The 15,814-nt window shown below is 47.1% G+C and overlaps 2 non-coding genes across 2 annotated transcripts; both read right to left on the bottom strand.

The window, feature by feature from the left end:
• Window positions 1-3,011: 3,011 nt before the first annotated feature.
• Window positions 3,012-3,128, bottom strand: LOC114692054. The gene has a single exon (XR_003734325.1). It is a non-coding gene; the product is annotated as a U5 spliceosomal RNA (small nuclear RNA).
• A 5,940-nt stretch (window positions 3,129-9,068) lies between these two features.
• Window positions 9,069-9,184, bottom strand: LOC114692050. The gene has a single exon (XR_003734324.1). It is a non-coding gene; the product is annotated as a U5 spliceosomal RNA (small nuclear RNA).
• Between the last annotated feature and the right edge of the window lie 6,630 nt (window positions 9,185-15,814).

Below are 15,814 nucleotides of genomic sequence, written 5' to 3'. Positions count from 1 at the left end.
ACCTGTCTGACTGTGCCTCCCCAGGGCTGAGATTAAAGGTCTGTGCCCCTTGCCCAGCAGCCTGACGCCCCCCACCATCCCCATCCGACACTGAAGGGTTTTTAATCTGGGAGATTATAATTCAGGGCCTTGTGCAAACCAGGCAAGCGCTCTCCTGCTGAGCCACATCTCCCCACCCTAGTTTACTTACTTCAGTAAGATGATGTTTTGAAGGACAAACCACTCTTTATTTGGGAGTTCTGATATCTCTAACTAACAGTACTGTGTAGGTATGTTCTGATAGTCTTTTGGCTATCAGATTGAACTAAGTCTCTTGTGGGCGGTTTAGAAACATTGAAAAATAAATGTTGGGGGGCTGGAGAGATGGCTCAGTGGTTAAGAACACTTGTGGCTCATGCAGAGGATCCAGGTTTGGGTCCCAGCACCCACACAGTAGCTCACAACCATCCAGCATTCCAATTCCTGGGGACATAACACTCACTGCTGTGACCTGAGGGCACTAGGCACCCATGTGGTTTGCAGACAGGCATATATGCAGGCAAAACACTCATACACATAAAAATCTAAAAAAAAAAATTGCTGAAGAATATAACCTAGTAAAATTAATAACACTTGGCTTTGATACAATAATTTTAACTTTAAAAATTATTTATTGTTATTTTATGTGCACTAGTGTTTTCCCTGCATGTATGTCTGTGTGAGGATGCCAGATCTCTTGGAACTGGAGTTACAGACAGTTGTGAGCTGCCATGTGGGTGCTGGGAACTGAACCCAGGTCCTCTGGAAGAGCACTCAGTGCTCTTAACCACTGAGCCATCTTTTCTTTAGATTTGTTTTGCTGGGCTCAGTAGCACATACCTTTAATCCTAATGCTTGGGAAGCAGAGGCAGGCAGATCTCTTGTGAGTTCAAGGCCAGCCTGGGCTACATAGTGGAACCGTGTCTCACAAACTCTCACAGAGAGAGAGAGAGAGAGAGAGAGAGAGAGAGAGAGAGAGAGAGAGAGAGAGAGGAAGAAAGAAAAAGTTATTGTCACCATACCCTCTCTAGAGGTGAGAACATCCAGGCCTCTCAAGGTTATGCGATAGACAGCAGGTAGTGGTACTAGTTAACAGGTCCTCAGCTTCTGTCCACCAGGCTTCCTCTGCGCTTACTCTAGCAGCGGATGTGAGGAGGTTTTTAGATGGAGTGTGTCTCTCTGGACTGTCTTTGAAGAGCAGAAGGTGATGATTCATCTCTGTTAACTAGTCATAACCCTTCATAGCCGATGTCTTCTGTCACCCCGATGGTGTCTTTGTTAGTGACCCCTGATCCAAAGTCAAGCTAAAACTCTCCCTCTCCAGCTGGCCACATCTGTACTCCCCTTCCCTCCAGAACAGCCCCGCCTTGCTTGTTTTCCAGGACACTGATGTTTCAGATGGTACCAGGCCTGCCATCTTGCAGCGTGATCCTAGTGTGGGTGTGCCTCCCAACTGACCGGGGTCAGGTGTTCGGGGCATAAACGGCTCAGAAGCCATACTACATCCTCCTTGATGTCGAATATGGAGTACCCTGGTGGGAGCTTGTCTTAAGTTAGGGACCCAGATTGCCAGCCAGAGGCTTGTTTTGCCTTCTGGAGGCTTCCCCAGTCCGAAGGGGAGAAGAGATGGGCAGGAATTAGTTCCTTCCAATGGGAATTAGTGAGTCAAGGGGAAACAGTCTCTGGGACCCTGACACAAAGGGTGAGCTTGGGAGGGAGTCTACCCATTCCAGGCTGAGATGTGCCTGCCAGTCCTTTCTGGGACATTCTGGGTTGGCCTCAAGGTCTGACAGCCACATCTCTGCTTCCACAAGGCCTTTGTGACTCTTGAGTAGTCTGTTCCCACTACCCCTCACTTGCATGGCTTCCCCTGGGTCCATTGCTGTAGAGTTCCAGCGGCCATGCTACCAGCGGCCATGCTCAACATAGAAAATTCTCCACGGGCAGGGAATGTAACTCAGTGGTAGAACACTTGCCTGCCAGCATGCATGGGGCCATAGTTATTGATGCAAGCTACGCATGCCCAGCAGTTTCATGAATATGCATGTGAGGGTATGCACGTGTGCATAAGTAACTGCATGTTATTTAGGAGAATGTATGTGTGCAAGTGTGTATGTGGTATGTGACATGGGTATATGACTGCATGTTTATAAGTATGCAGGTGCGAGTGTATGCATGGGAGTGCACGCGTATTGTGTGCCTGGCTTTATGAATGCGCGTGAACATGTGACCGCATACGTAGCCTGTCAATCTTGGCTTGACTTTGCTGTGTGGCTCTGTCCCTGCTGCGTCTTTCATCCCCACAGGAAGCCTGTCTGAGTCAGGTTCCATAGGATGGGCAGCCTTGTAGTAACTAAAGGCGGGGGCGGTTCTTATAGACTGTGTGCACTTTGGTTTCTGTCGCTCTCTCATCTCTACTCCCTGGGGCCCGGGGCTTAGCATCGTGAAATGTCAGAGCCTGGGGGACCCTGGGGGACGGGGGTTAGAGATGATCTGACTCACCTGACAAGTAGGGAGACCAGGCCCTGGACAGGTCCCTGAATCAGGACTGGGGGTCACACAGCGTTTAGCCCCAAGCCAGCTGAGAACAGCATCTCCCCGGTCTCTTTTTACTGTGGCCTCAACAACAAAGTTGGCCTCTCTGGGACCTATCGATCCGGGCTGGTAGAAACCTCACTGTCACGGGGCTTCAGCAAAGACTGTCACAGTCCTTTCTTGTTTCCTGGGTGCGTTGACTCACATCTGTAATGCCAGCACTTAGGAGGCTGGGGCAGGAAGATTGCTGCTGAGTTCAAGACCAGCCTAGAGCGCAAAAACAAAACAAAGCAAAACTCTTTCCCCCACCCTAAGAAGGGCAAAGTAGCTGTGGTTTTGTAGTGCCCTAAGTAAGGCCCTCAGCTCTAGAACTGTTGGAAACCAAGTGAGTGCTCAGCCAGTCCATCTAAGTACACAGTAGAGAGAAAAAGAATTCTTATTTTGAACAGAACTAATGTAGCCTTGCCAGAAACAAGGCCTCAAAAAATTGGTTTAAGACTCAGAGTTGTTCCTCTCCACGGAAATCTTTAGTAAAAGGCGAAAGATTTATACGATCTGAAGAGAAACCAGAGTATGGCTGATCTTCCGGCCATCCACAACTCGAGTAACAGCAACTCCCAGCACAGTGGTGGTGTCTTACTTGGCGCAAGACTACTATAGCTCAAAAGCACCATTCTTTTTGTTTTATAAACTCAAGCTCACTTTCACAAAGACATTCTTAGAACGATACGTTAATTTTTCGTTTTGTGGTTGTCCTGTGCGCGGTGTTCCGCGGATATGCAAATTTGTGGCGGCCACGCCCCGTGGACGAGGGCGGGAACGGCGCCGCAGGCAGTGCTCGGCCGGGCCACCAGGGGGCGACGCCGAGAGCTGGCTAGGAGCGGATCTGCGCTCAGTCCAGGACCCGGACTCTTTGGGTTTTGGGTTTCTGTGCGTCTACGTTTTATTAACGTTAAAGACTGTATTTCTTTCTTTTTTTCTTTTTACTTTTGTAGTTCTGGGGATTGGACTTAAAACCTCACACATGTCAAGCAAGCGCTCTACCCACGAGCTATAATCCCGGCCCTAGTGACTGCAATAGACTCGTACTAGAAGATAGCTATCACCTGTGGAGATGCTAAGTTCAGGACGCGGGTTCCTCGCTTTAGTGAGGGCGAGGGACGGGTGTAAACAATGCTCCAGTTTCCTGTTTCTTACTCTGCACGGCGGGCATCTCCTACATCCACTGTGGTTGTAGTGAATGTTAGCCGTGCACGCAGCGCTTCGTTTGTGAATATTCTGCTTTCGTATCTGCTATTTGACGCTGACGATGCTTGCTTTAAAATTGGAGCTTGCAGCCAGGTGTAGTGGTGTGCCCCTTTAATCCCAGTACTCGGGAGGCCCAGGCAAGCAGATCTCTAGGAGTTCGAGGCCAGCCTGGTCTACAATAGTGGGTTCCAGGACAGCCAGAGCTACATAGTGAGACCCTGTCTTGAGAAAAAAAAAAACAAACAAAACCTAAAATATATAAATAAATAATATAATTGCAGCGTGCACGCTAGTTCCGGTTTCCTGCAGGCTCTGCCACTGCTGTGGAGGAGATGTTGTGGGTCTCTGACCCTGAACTTTATTTAGTGCAGTGGCACCCGGGGCTGGCCTGCCCCGACTCCATGTTCTGAATGGAAACCAGCTCTTTTTGTGTGTTTGGAGGCCGTCTTGCTGTGTGACTCAGGTTGAGTCAGCAGGTTCTCGCCTCTGGGTGGGAGGTGATGGAGCTCTTGGTTTGGAATAGCTTAGACAGAAAAGATATGCACAAAGTGACAGCCACTAGCCCCACGTGACTGCTGGGCCCTTGAAATATTAGTGCATCTGGGAACTGAATGTTGTTGTGAGACGGGTCTTACTCTGTACTTCATGCACGCTCAGGTCCGGAAATATGTCTTAAAAAATGTTTCAACTTTTATTTTCTGTGTATGAATGTTTGTCAGATCCCCTGGAACTGGAGTTAGAGACTATTGTGAGCCACCATGTGGGTGCCAGGAACAGAATTCGGGGCCTCTGGAAATGATCTTAGTCACTGTGTTGTCTGTCTAGCCGCACGCACTCCTGGGCTTTTTATTTCATAGTTTGGATTAATTTCATCTAAATGGATGGCATGGATAATGGTTACTGTGTTGTGCAGCGTTTACCCAGCCATGTTTGGGGCTTGGTTTTCTACTTGAGGAAGGGGGTGGAATGTTGGATTTTCTCTCACAGCAAAGAGGAGATGGGGGTCAGGTCCCCTCTCTTATGCAGTCAGGTCTGAGAGCAGTAGAATATGACACAGAGGCACGAGATTTATTTTGAGCCAAAGACTGGGGGCGGGGGGGGGGGGACCCAGCTGGCTGGACAGTGATGGTGCACACTTTTAATCCCAGCTCACCTGAGGCAGAGGCAGGAGGATCTCTGTGAGTTTGAACCCAGCCTGGTCTACACATGAGTTTCAGGACAGCCAGGGTTACACAGTGAAACCTTGTCTCGAAGAAGAAAAAGAAAAAGAAAAAAGAAAAACAAAAAACGGCTGGAGAGATGACTCAGAGGTTAAGAGCACTGGGTGCTCTTCCAGAGGTCCTGAGTTCAATCCCCAGCAACCTCATGGTGGCTCATAACCACCTGTAATGTGATCTGGTGCCCTCTACTAGTTTGAAGACATACATGCAGACAGAACACTGTATACATAATAAATAAATACGTCTTAAAAAAAGAAGAAAGAAGAAAAAAGAAAAACAGAACAGCCTGCACATGAATGCCACTCTGACCTCACCTCCTCTTTCTGACATCAGGAAACAAGACCAGCTCCCTGTAAAAGATTCCCTCTCCACAATAGGAGGAAAGAACATTCTGATCACCAGAGAGAGGGCATCCAGTTGAGAGAAGTCTCTGCAAACAAACCCTGATAAAATACCTCCCAGCTTCCTGTAGTCTCATTCTAGTGAGGTTTCTATTGCTGTGGAGCAGTATCAGCTCCGGGAGGAAAGGGTTCATTTCATCTTTGTCTGTCTGTTTTGATTTTCAAGACAGGCTTTCTCTATGTAACAGCCCTGGCTCTCTAGCCCCCTGTCCTCTTAATGTTTTACAAGACATTATTGGGGGCATGCCATCATGGATGCGTGGAGGTTAGAAGTCAACTTGGGGGAGTCAGTTCTACCACGTGGGGTCCAGTAATCAAACTCAGGTCATCAGGCTTGGCAGTCACTGCTTTTGATGTTATTTAGGGGTGCAGGAATGGCTTCATTTTCTCTGATGATTAAAGAAAGGCAGTGTCATCATAAATCTCGGGGCATTCCAGCAGAGCTATCGTATGACATCAGGGATCTGGGTGTCCCCTCTTGAGGTTCTTAGTCTTATTAGAATATAATTTAAGAACAGACACAAACAGAAGCCCGGGTTTTAAAGAAAAACCTGCCCCGGGCAGGCAAGCTGTAGATTTTGCAGCTGCCTGGAGGAGAACGAAGACAATAAGCAGTATGGTCGCTACACGGCTGGGCGGGGAGCTTTGAGGAAGCCTCAAGCGCCAGCTAAGGAGCTTCAAGCATACTCGGGCTATGGTCAGCAACAGGAAGAAAAAGACCAGAGAGAGCAAGAGGAATAGTTACAGTTGTCACATCTCGGAGAGGTGGGTGGACCCAGCCCAACCTCCCGCCACTCCTGAGATCCCCACCAGAACCGGGATCAGAGAAAGAAATTGTATCTAATTGTCAAATGAACTCTTCTTCCTAGAGGGGGTCCCCTAGCCAGATCCCTGACCTGCCCCACTGGATTAAACCTCAAGGGAGGAGACAAGGGCGGATCTCTGCCTAATGTTGATTCCACTTGGCTTTACAGCCAAGGGCTCCAGCCCACCTTTCCTTCTCTTTATTCGGCAGTGCATAAGCACGTGATTATCTATTTCAGTGGTCACTTTTTTATAGATAGAAAATGTGCTGGGCGGTGGTGGCGCACGCCTTTAATCCCAGCACTCGGAGGCAGAGCCAGGCGGATCTCTGTGAGTTCGAGGCCAGCCTGGGCTACCAAGGAGTTCCAGGAAAGGCACAAAGCTACACAGAGAAACCCTGTCGGGAAAAATAAAAAATAAATAAATAAATGTGTATGTTTTTCTCCTATTAATCTTTTTACAAAAAGATTTATGCATTTTATGTGCATGAGTGTTTTGCCTGCATGTTGTGTGCCTGGTACCTTTGGATGTCAGAAGAATGCGTCAGATTCTTTGGAACTGAAGTTATGGCTGGTTATGAGTCACCATGGGTGGGTGCTAGGAACCAAACCCAGATCCTCTGGGAGAGTATTCTTTCTTTCTTTCTTTCTTTCTTTCTTTCTTTCTTTCTTTCTTTCTTTCTTTTTATTTTTTTGAGACAGGGTTTCTCTGTGTAGACCTTGTTGTTCTGGAACTCTCTCCATAGACTAGGCTGACCTTGAACTCAGAGATCCACCACCAATCCTGGCTGCCAATTTAATTCTTAGGCTGAGAGGTTTTATTTATTGTTTTTTTTTGTTTGTTTGTTTTTTGTTTTTTGTTTTTGTTTTTTTTTTTTTTTGAGACAGCTCTGGCTGACCTGGAACTTATTTTGTAGAGCATACTGGCCTGGAACTCACAGAGATCTGCTGCCTCTGTCCCAACCCTCCCAGTGTTGGGATCAAAGGTGTGTGCCACTGTGCCCAGCTAGCTGAGAGGTTCTAGAGGAGTAGTAATAAAGTGTAGGGGGAAGTTTCTGTGTCCTGCCCGGTCCGGCAGCTGCTCTGTCCCAAGTAAACACAGAGGCTTATATTAATTACAAACTGTATGGCCTATGGCTCAGGCTTCTTGCTAGCTAGCTCTTTCATCTTAAATCAACCCATTTCTATTAATCTATGTGTTGCCACGTGGCCATGGTGTTACTGCATCAAGCTGGCATCTCCTTCTGACCCTGCCTTCCTTCTCTCTCTATCCCTCTTGGATTTCTTGCCTGCCTCCATTCTTCCCTGCCATAGGCCAATGCAGCTTTAATTGTTAACAAATTATTCATATATATAGTATATATATATATATATATACTATATATATGAATATATATAACATATATTCACAGCATACGGAAAAATCCACAGCATGACATTTGCTCTTAATGCCAAGCAGTGGTGGCACACGCCTTTATCCCAGCACCCGGGAGCAGAGCAGGGGAGCTCTGTGAGTTCGAGGCCAGCCTGGTCTACAGAGAGAGTTCCAGGACAGCCAGGGCTACACAGTGAAATCCTGTCTTTTTGTTTGTTTGTTTTGTTTTTGTTTTTCGAGACAGGGTTTCTCTGTGTAGCTTTGCGCCTTTCCTGGAACTCGCTTTGGAGACCAGGCTGGCCTCGAACTCAGAGATCCACCTGCCTCTGCCTCCCGAGTGCTGGGATTAAAGGCGTGGGCCACCACTGCCCGGTGAAACCCTGTCTTGAAAAACCAGCAAACAAATAAACAAACAAACAAATAAATGAAAGTTTGCTCTTGAGGTCAAAGTAGCTCTCATTTCTCCTTCTATCCACTTATCACCTCCTAACTTCTTCAGGCTCTGAAGAGAGAGGACCCCAAAGGTGTATCTAGAGACATCTGAGAGTGAAATCTGAGTGATGCTAGGAACTCTTGGGTCAGACAGGCAGCAGCGAGTCACAGCTCCAATCTCCTCTGAGCTGAGTCAACTCCTCCCCTCCCCAGTACCCCCTCCCCCAGTGCTAGGGATCAAACCCAGGGCCTTGTATGTAGCAGGCACCACTCCACGTTGAGCTGTGTTCTCAAGCTCCTTTTATATTGACCATCTGCCTTAGAGGAAAACAACCCGGGAGGCAGAGGGCCTGAGTGACTACGGAAGGAAAGACCAGCCTCCTTGTTACAAAGGACAAAAGCGGTTCAGATGCTCTGGGCGGCGCGTGATGACAGGAGCAGAGTGGATTTCATCGGGGGATGGTTGGAGGTGTGACACGGGACGGTGGCCCGGGGTCCCGGGAAGCGCTCCGAGGTTACACGTCACACCAGCCCAGTGCAGATGCTCTTGGGAGATGCAGTGAATTAATGACGGAGCCAGTGAACCACGCCTGGCTGGAGCAACTTCAGGAGGGAGGGGCACCTTCTGGCGTGCGGATAGAAGGTGTAGTCTGGGGCGGCAGTCAGAGCGGCTGTCACACGGTCAGGACAAGGAGGGAGGACCGCGGCTGCTGAGGACCCGGGACCCGGGTGGTGTCGCCCACTCCACGTGGAGGCTCCCTTTAGAAGGTCCTGTTTTCTTCTTCTAATGTACGTGAGCTCTCTCTCTGCACGTACGCCTCTACTCCCAGGAGAAGGCACCAGATCCCACTGCGGGTTCTAGGAACTGACCTCAGGACAGCTTGGTGTACAGAGCCAACTTCCAGGGCAGCCAGAGCGACTACGCACACCACAAACTCCATATAGATGAGAATCAGCAGCCACCGCTGACAAGCACACGCCAAGCTAAGACGAAGCACGGCCGGACAGGTTGTCTATCATTAAAACAAGCATATGGAGCCTTGTAGAGACAAGGCCTCAAAAAATTGGTTTAAGACTCAGAGTTGTTCCTCTCCACGGAAATCTTTAGTAAAAGGCGAAAGATTTATACGATCTGAAGAGAAACCAGAGTATGGAGTCTGGGCGGCTGAATACGTTCCTAAAGGACCTGAACCTCCTAGTGTACTGATGGTGACCATGTATTTAAAGAGTCATTACATACAGACATTTCTTCATGATTGTACTATATCATATATATGTTTTTAGTTTTAAAACTTCTAGGAAAGGTAAGTATATTTCCACGAAAATATCGGTATCAGTTGCAGTGTGTTATGGGTATGCAAATGATCCGAGCAGTCGCCCTAGAGACTGGCGGCGTTCCCGGGGGCCTCCTCCAGGGGCGGGGCGAAGGCTTACGCCTCCTGCTCACCGAGTGACTGGGTTCACATCTCCGTACCCAGGCATTTGAGCACGGTTTCTTTAAAATAAAGAATGTTTCCGATGGTTTTGGGCATCGAGGAACTGAAAAGGACGAGATACTGACAGATTTCCTGTTCTGGGAGGTGGGATTGGGACAGGAGCCCAGAGGGCTTCAGGAGTGTTGGCGATGTGTTTTCTCTGTTCTTAGTTTCTGTAAGGAAACCAGCGTAGATAAGATCTCGCATATTCAGTGTAGTGTGCTACCTCTGTACAAATGGAGGGGGAAAAAAACGAAGTTCATCATTTCTAAACCATCGCGGCTTTTATTTCTGTACCGTGCCAACTCAGCGTAGTAAAGGGGGCTACCTTTCCCACGGTTGACATATGCATCATTATTTGTGAGTGAGTGTGTATGTGTACGTCTTTATTTATATAAAAAGGCCAATAACTACAGCACGCTCTGCATCAATAGCAGCAGCAGCTTTCCCAGGTTCTGCAGTCCTATGAATAAAATTGTAGAGACATCCAGCACACCCCATTAAAATACGTCAAAAACAAAGTCTCGATAAACACATTTCTGTTAATGTTCTGGCACCTAACACTTTTTTTTTTTCTTCTCGGTAATCTTTTTTCTTAAGTAAAATTTACTTTTCTCAGTATTCTTTTTTTCCCCCCTGAGACAGGGTTTCTCTGTGTAGTTTTGGTACCTGTCCTGGATTTCACTCTGTAGACCAGGCTGGCCTCGAACTCACAGAGATCCGCCTGGCTCTGCCTCCTAAATGCTGGGATTAAAGGTGTGTGCCAGCACAGCTCAGCACAAATTTTTTTCTTAAAGTCGGGAAATCCAGGTTTTTATTTTATTTATTTAGGTTTTTCGAGACAGGGTTTCTCTGTGTAGCTCTGGCTGTCCTGGAACTCACTCTATAGACCAGGCTGTCTTCAAACTCAGAGATCCGCCTGCCTCTTTCTCCTGAGTTCTGGGATTAAAGATATATGCCACGACTGCTCAGCTTAGAAATAATTTTTTAAAAAGATATATTTACTTATTGTATATGCAGTCTTCTGCCTGCTTGTATCCCTGCAGGCCAGAAGAGGGCACCAGATCTCATTGTGGTTGCTGGGAATTGAACTCAGGACCTCTGAAAGAGCAGCCAGTACTCTCAACCTCTGAGCCATCTCTCCAGCCCCCTAGAAATATTTTTTAAGGTGCTGGTTTACTCATGTATCCTAAAGAATTTTGTGTTGTGGGCTAGGGACAAACGTAGCTCAGTTGATAAGTGTCTAATCTGCACAACGCCCCAAGTTTGATTGCCAGAGCTTCATGAAATTGGACTTTGTGGAAGATGCTGATGATCCTAGCCCTTGGGAAGGACAGGCAGAAGAGTCACGAGTTCAAGGGCATCCTCAGCTACGTAGGGAGTTAGAGACTAGCCTGGGTGGGATACATAAGACTCTGCTTCCAAAAGAAGCGAGGGGAGGCTGGCAAATGGCTCCATGGGTAAGGGCACTGACCACCAAGCCTGATGAACTGAGTTCAGTCTCCAGGACTCACATGATGGAAGGAGAGAACAGACTCCCAGGAGTTCTTCTCTGACCTCCACATGTGTACAACACACACATACACATAAACAAACAAACAAACAAACAAACAAATAAATGTAGTTTATGAAAGACCTTTGTTCTGTAAATCTAAAATTAAAGTGGCCTATGAGGTGCATGGTTCAGGTCTGGAGATGAGAAACTGCTGATAAACTCGAAGACTGCATACATGTCTCTCTGGTGTTAAGCAACCACAGCATGTTTCCTGTTTGACTCACGTTGAGCAATCACGAGGGATCAGGATTGTAGTTTTAGCGGGCAGTCTTCCCCGGTTTTGTTGGTTCTATTGAAGCTCTTGACCCTCAGCCAGCAAGAAATGCTAACCAGATCCTGGAGTGAGCGCTTTCTTTCCCTTCCATGTACCCTGAACTTTCCCCGTCTTTTTAATCCTGCCTTGTGTATATTATCTATTTTCCTTGTTGTACTTTTCCTCACTTGACTGACGGCTTTAGTAGTCCCTGGTAAGTGCCAGATTTTCAGTAGAGCAGCCCGGCTTTCCTGGCAGGGTGTCCGCGCAGCCGCTTACGGTCTGATGAGTACACAGTCCCGTGTTGCTGACGCCTTCGTGATGCGCTTCAGTAACTTATTTATCCAGCACCGGGGATTGAACTAGAGACCCGTGACTACTGAGCTGGTGCTCTGTGCTGAGCTGTAGCCCCGGACCTTCCTAGAGAATCTTCAATGTCCCTGCATTCTCCTTCTGTTCCGAGCTGTCCTGGAACTCACCAAGTAGACCAGGCTGGCCTCAAACTCACAGGGATCTTCCTGCCTCTCTGCCTGCTGGGATTAAAGGCAGCATCACCATCGTACGGCAGGAATTGTTTTGACGAAGCATCTTTTACTCTACTTCTAGTTTTCTGGATATGAAGATGACCATGGGTTTTCTATTTTTCTTTCTTTTTGGTCAGGATCTCACTATGTAGACATTACTGTCCTGGAACTCTCCATATAGACCAGGCTAGCCTTGGATGCACAGAAATCCACCTGCCTCAGCCCCCCTGTGCTGGGATTAAAGGTGTGGACCCTGGCAGTATTTTGTTTTTTTGGAACAAGGTTCGTAGATCAGGATAGCTTTGAACTCCTGATCGCCTAACTTCCATGTCCCAAGTGTTGGTTTGCTGTAGGTGATGCTGTTATGTCCCGATTAAAGTTTTTTTTCTTTCTTTCTTTCTTTTTTTTTTTTTTTTGAGACAGGGTCTCTCTTTGTTGCTTTGCCCCTTTCCTGGAACTCACTCTGTAGACCAGGCTGGCCTCAGACTCACAGAGATCTGCCTGCCTCTGCCTCCCAAGTGCTGGGATTAAAGGCGTGTACCACCACCACCACCACCACCACCACCACCACCACCACCACCACCCACCACCACCACCGCCTGGCTATTAATTTTTTTTTAAGATTTGCTTTTATCTTTTATTTATATGTAGTGTGTGTGTGTGTGTGTGTGTGTGTGTGTGTGTGTGTGTGTTATGTGTTCCTAAAAGCCCCGTCAGATCCCCTGGAGCTGGAGTTTCAGGCAGTTGTGAGCCACCTGATAGGGATGCTATGAACTGAACTCAGGTCTTCTGGAAGAGCAGCCAGTGCTCTTGATGCTGAGCCATCTCTCCAGCCACGCCTCTATACCCTTTTATACCATGCTTCATGTCTGTACTCTATTTTCTGGTCTTATTTTTATTCGATTCCTTATATTTTCAATGGCTTTCTTCTGTTTCTTGAATTTTTGCCTTCTTTACTCTTCAAGTGGGATTATATGATGCTGGGAATTGAATCCAGGATCTTATACACGAAAGGAGATTGTAGAGCACTCAGCTATTCCAGTTGTAGCCCCAAATTAAAACAACTAAACAAAGCAAACAAACAAAACAGTGGGGCGGTGGTGGCACACCCCTTTAATCCCAGCACTTGGGAGGCAGAGGCAGGCGGATCTCTGTGAGTTCAAGGCCAGTCTGATCTACAGAGAGAATTTCAGGACAGCCAGGGCTACACAGAGAAACCCTGTCTTGAAAATAACACAAACAAAAAAAATCCAACATTTACAGGAGTTGGGGAGCCGGCTTGGTGGGTAAGAGTGCCTGCTGTGTAAGCGTAAGGACCTGGGTTTGAATCCCCAGCACCCATGTGAAAAGTAGGTTGTGAGTATGGGAATAACCCCAGCACCATGAGGGGCTGCTGGCCGCCAGCCTGGTTCCACGTTCAGTTGAAGACCCTGTCTCAAGGAAATAAGGTGAGGCATCATAGAGCAGGACACTTCTGCTCTGGCCTTTGTGCGTGTACGTGGGTGTTTGCATACGTCACACTCAACACAATTTACAGTCTCTAGAAGTAATCCTAAGGACATACAACATTTATTAAGGAGCATAGTAAACGCTAGGCATGGTAGCTCACATCTGTAATCCCAGCATTCAGGAGATTGAGGCAGAAGGATTGCTTTCAATTCGAGGTCTCCCTGGACTAAATTTGAGTTGTAGTAAGCCAAGGTTACGCTGCTGTACCCTCCTCCTTTCACTAGAGCACCCACACACACACCCCACCAAAGGGTTTCTCTGTGTAGCTTTGGAGCCTGTCCTGGAACTTGCTGTGTAGACCAGGCTGGCTCAAACTCACAGAGATCCTCCCGGCTCTGCCTCCCAAGTGCTGGGATTAAAGGCATGCACCACCACTGACCCGTGTACTAGAGCATTTTAAAAGTATTTTTAAAAGACATGTTTTTATTTGTGTTTGTGCATGCATAGAGGATAGAACAGGGCACTAGATCCCTCTGGGCTGGAGTTACAGATATTTGAGGGGCCTCGGCTTGTTATTTGGGTGCTGGGATCTGAATTCTCCTCTTCATGATTGCAGATCAGGTCTTAACCACTGAGACATCCCTCCAGTTCCCCTACCAGCACATTTCCTACAGAGCAAGAGTGCCACTCAGAAAGAAGCCTCTCATTGTCCCCACCCCGTCTCCGTAGTCCTGGGCCAGAGGCTTTAACTACCAGAGAAGACTAATGGTTTCCCAAAGGAATGGACTCTGTATGTAACAAAGCATGGCGAAACCTCCTGCAAACAGATTGGGATGTTGTGTGGCTCAGTGGTAGGACACCTTCCTGGTATGGGAAAGGCTCTGAGTTTAATCCCTAGCAAGGCAAATAACAATGATAATAAAAATAACAACAATGGTTATAATAATAAATAGAGAAATAAAGTGAGGCTGTCCTGGAGGTTGTGGTTAAGGGCAACTGGGAGACAGACAATCTCACTTCTTTTATGTGCTCATCTATAGGCTTGCAGATTTTCAGGAGAGTAAACAGAGTCACAACATATGAACACCGATTCAGGGACTGTTCCTTCCCAGGAGTCCAAAACAACTGAGCAATCATACAGTATTGAGTGAATTGAACAACTGGATGTGGCCAGGGACGAAGACACATAAAAGGTCTGCAAAATATACTGCCCAGCACTTGTGAGGCTGAGGCAGGAGGGTTGCTGAATGAAAAGGCCAACCTTGGCTGAACAGAGTTCAAGGACAGCCTATGTAGAATGAGACCCTGTCTCATGAAACCCAAAACCATGTAACAAAAACTCAGTCAGGTGGGGTGGCACATGACTTTAATCCTAATACTCAGGAAACAGAGACAGGAAGATCCCTGTGAATTTGAGGCTAGCCTGTTCTACATGGTTAAGTTCTAGCCCAGTCAGGGCTATATAGTGAGAACTTGTCTTCAACAACAAAAACAACAAACGAAACCAACACCAACACCAACAGAACAAACAAAAACCCTCACTGCCAAAGTCACTGTGAACATACACCTGCAGTCACTGTGAACACACCCTCTACAGTCACTGTGAGCATACTCCCTGATGTGTAGCATGAGTGGCAACTTTAGAGGCACTGAAGGGGTGACATGGATTTGATTCCCTCCATTGACATCACCAAATAAATAAACAAGCAGACAATAATCATACGCTCCAGAAATAGGAGAACAAGCAGCAGTATATTCTCTAAAATGCCCTTTCTCCAAAACAACAGAAATCACAAGGCATGGAAAGAAACAGGAAAATATGACTCACACAGTGAAAATCAAACGAAAGCAGGCAGCAGAGACCGCCTGCGCAAGCAGGCAGAGGTCAGATTCGATGGACGCAGCCTTCAAAGTCACTGCTGTAAACAAGGAGCCAAAGGAATTAGGATTGAAGACGGGAAGGCCTGTCCAAGGACAATGTCACATCAAATAGAGTGTATCACGAGAGAGAAAAGTTGTTTTGTTCAAGGTCAGCATGGGCCACATAGTTTCAGGCCAGCCTGGGTTACAGAGTAAGACCAAAAAGAAAACAAATGAAAATTTCATAAACGAGTTGTTGCTGGGTATGGTGGCACACGCTTTTAATCCCGGCACTCAGGAGGCAGAGGCAGGCGGATCTCTGTGAGTTCGAGGCCAGCCTGGGCTACAGAGTGAGATCCAGGACAGGCACCAAAACTACACAGAGACCCTGTCTCAAAAAACAAAAAATAAAATTAATAGAACAAAACTGTAAGCATATACTTGTTCTCTGTTTAATTAGTGTTTTTTATTTATTTAATTTAATTTTTTTACTTTTTTGTTTTGTTTTGTTTTTATTTTTCAAGACAGGGTTTCTCTATGGCCCTGGCTGTCCTGGAACTCACTCTATAGACCAGGCTGGCCTCTAACTCAGAGATCCACCTGCCTCTGTCTTCTGAGTGCTGGAATTAAAGGTGTGCACTAGCACTGCCCAGCGGTATTTTTTAT

Source organism: Peromyscus leucopus, chromosome 7 (assembly GCF_004664715.2).
Source record: "Peromyscus leucopus breed LL Stock chromosome 7, UCI_PerLeu_2.1, whole genome shotgun sequence".
NCBI lineage: Eukaryota > Metazoa > Chordata > Mammalia > Rodentia > Cricetidae > Peromyscus > Peromyscus leucopus.
Note: the sequence above shows the minus strand (reverse complement) of the source record. Positions and strands in the feature narration are given on the sequence as shown.